General features: G+C 33.6%; 1 protein-coding gene across 1 annotated transcript in view; it reads right to left on the bottom strand.

Annotated features, from left to right (window-relative positions):
* LOC102673287 overlaps nt 1-2,581 on the bottom strand; it is a 64,177-nt gene that overhangs the window by 60,629 nt on the left and 967 nt on the right.

Genomic DNA, 2,581 nt, shown 5'->3' with positions numbered 1-2,581 from the left:
CTAAAAAAAAAAAAAAAAAAAAAAGAAAAAGAAAAAAAAACTAATAGTCTTTAATAATAGAGTAGTAAATTATGAATCAGAAGTTGCAACGTTACAAGAAGTGGTATAAATTAGCTCGTTTACGTTCCGGCCGATGGCGATAATATTGAATTACAAAAAAGGAAAGAAGATAGGAGAGGAGATAGAAAAAAAGGAAAGAGAGAGAGAGAGAGAGAGAAATAGAAGCGAGAGATCGAATAAATCAATGGATTTAAAAGATTACGAGCTTTCTTCTCGAGAAAGCATCGTGGCATCCATTCATTCATGAATACGCCCGCACGTTTTTCCATCCTCCTCCGTCTCGACCTAATATCTCCCCGCTGAATTTAACAATAATTTATTTGCGAACGCATCGAAACCGTTCTCCCCTTCCCCCCTCAGATCCAGGATCATTGAATTGCAAAAAGGTTGCGCCGACAAAGGTGTGAAATGAAGAGCAAGTTGGAGGCTCTGTCGCGTAAAGATCAAACGAGAGATCGTGCAAGAAATAAAGGGATGGGAGGGGGTGGGTTGGTTTCTCGGTCTGGAGAAATTCAGATCAATGCAATTTCGAAATCGTGCTCGAGACAGGACGAAAGAGGAATCGAAAAACAAGATGGGACTTTTGCGTGACAATAATTATTTAATAATCGATAACACGAGGAGGAATTTAAAGAGAAGTTTTAAATTTGTTGAAAATTGAATAAACAATGTGGAAATAGTTGATTCGAAAAATTTGCAAAATTTACGAATGGACGAATGAATTCTCTCGCTTTTTGATTGAACTTGTATCGATGGTATGGATGAATTAAACTTAAAAGTTAGAAAGTATATAGGTTAGATTGGAGTTTCGTTTGTTTCTGAGAAAATTGATGATTAATCGAAGTTTTTCAATCTTCGATCGATAAACTGGAAAGCAATAATTCTTATGAATAAATTGCAGTATATTGGTGTGGAGATAAAATTGAATGGAATATTGATAAACAAATAGAACGATATTTTAAAAATATAAGCACGTTGATATGCGTCACTTCTGCATCACTTGATTTTATGGAGGGTTAAAAAAGATCTGGAGTGATTAAGTGATTTTGTGACACTCCTGTTCAATGATAAAAAAAAAAAAAATAAAAATAAAAATAAAAATAAAACGAAATAAAAAATCTACTGTAAATTCTAGCTTCATCCTTTCGAATGCTTTAAATTCTATTTTCATCCGATAAGAATAAATATTTTAAAAATCTGATTCCAAAAAATTCATATGAAAAAAATAAATGAAGAATGAGAAGAATTCTTAATCGACAGGAAACAGATAATAATTGCAATAATTTCGAATAATATTGTTCAAAATCTTTGAAACATCGTGATCGGAGAACAATTAAAAATATTATCCCATTAACTGCTCTATTCTAGGTATTCTGTTTGATAAGAGGAAATATGTATATATATGTACATGGTATATAACTCGAACTCTAAAGGGAAATTTCGAAGACTGCCACAACATTCAACATCTGTTACTCTGTTTGAAAGACGCCTGCTACTTAATAGGCTTCGACTGATCTAATTATCTCCGCAATGAAGCATCACGGTTAATGACCACGTAAATAGAGCCGACGTTGATTAAACGCACGAACATGAAAAATCGTAGATGTACCGTGGATAAAGGTAAAGCAAAATAAACACGCAGAAATTTCGTTCTCGCTTTAATAATCGCGGAATTACGATAAATATTTGATTAAAAAAAAATAATCTTTCCGCTTTATTAATCGTAACGAAAATAGTAACAAAAAAAAAAAAAAAAAAAGGAATAATCAATAGACTTATACCGTCATTACGCGCGTAATTTAAATACATTTTATTTTACTAATAAATAAACTGAAATTCAAGTATTGATAATCTAAAATAAAAAAAAAAGTATCGAACCGATATAATCTTATAAAAATTTTAGAAAGAATCGTTTTCGTAGAATCCATCAAACATTGATGAATATAATCGAGAATCGTAATTTTGATAATTTGATATTATTAAATTTATTTAAATAAATAAATTTTGTAACTAATAAAAGAATTCAAAATTAACGAAAGGAAACGAAAAAAAGATAAAATATTATTTTCGAAATAGACAAAGTTTTTCGATTCGTCGAATTTAGTGATTCGCAAAAATAAACAAATAGATTATTTTTGACGAAATTTTGCGAATGCGAGAATAATTAAACCGAGATGAGAAAAAAGAGGCGAGCCAGGAACTCGATCGACATCGGTCGAAGCTCAATTTGTCCTTAATCAACGTCCACGGGGAGGGAAAAAACGGAGCACAGCTGGAAACGTGGTGAAAAAAGCCAAAAACCGTGAAACTCGACGAAAGGGAGATCAGCACGAGAGCGGAGCATTGGCGGGGATACGGATCCTGATCCGCGAAGGGATGTTGCCGTCGCAACCCCCGACCCGTTCAAACACTCAAACTGTTTCCCTTGTCGTCGCGAGAGTGGAAAACGAGCAAAACCGCGTACGAGAACAAAGTTCGCGGCGGCGGTGGCGGCGTACGTAAATATGAAACTTTCGAAAAA

Source organism: Apis dorsata, unplaced genomic scaffold, assembly GCF_000469605.1.
Source record: "Apis dorsata unplaced genomic scaffold, Apis dorsata 1.3 scaffold_172, whole genome shotgun sequence".
In the NCBI taxonomy this organism is placed as follows: Eukaryota; Metazoa; Arthropoda; class Insecta; order Hymenoptera; family Apidae; genus Apis; species Apis dorsata.
The sequence above is the reverse complement of the archived record's forward strand: the minus strand, read 5'-3'. Positions and strand labels throughout refer to the sequence as shown.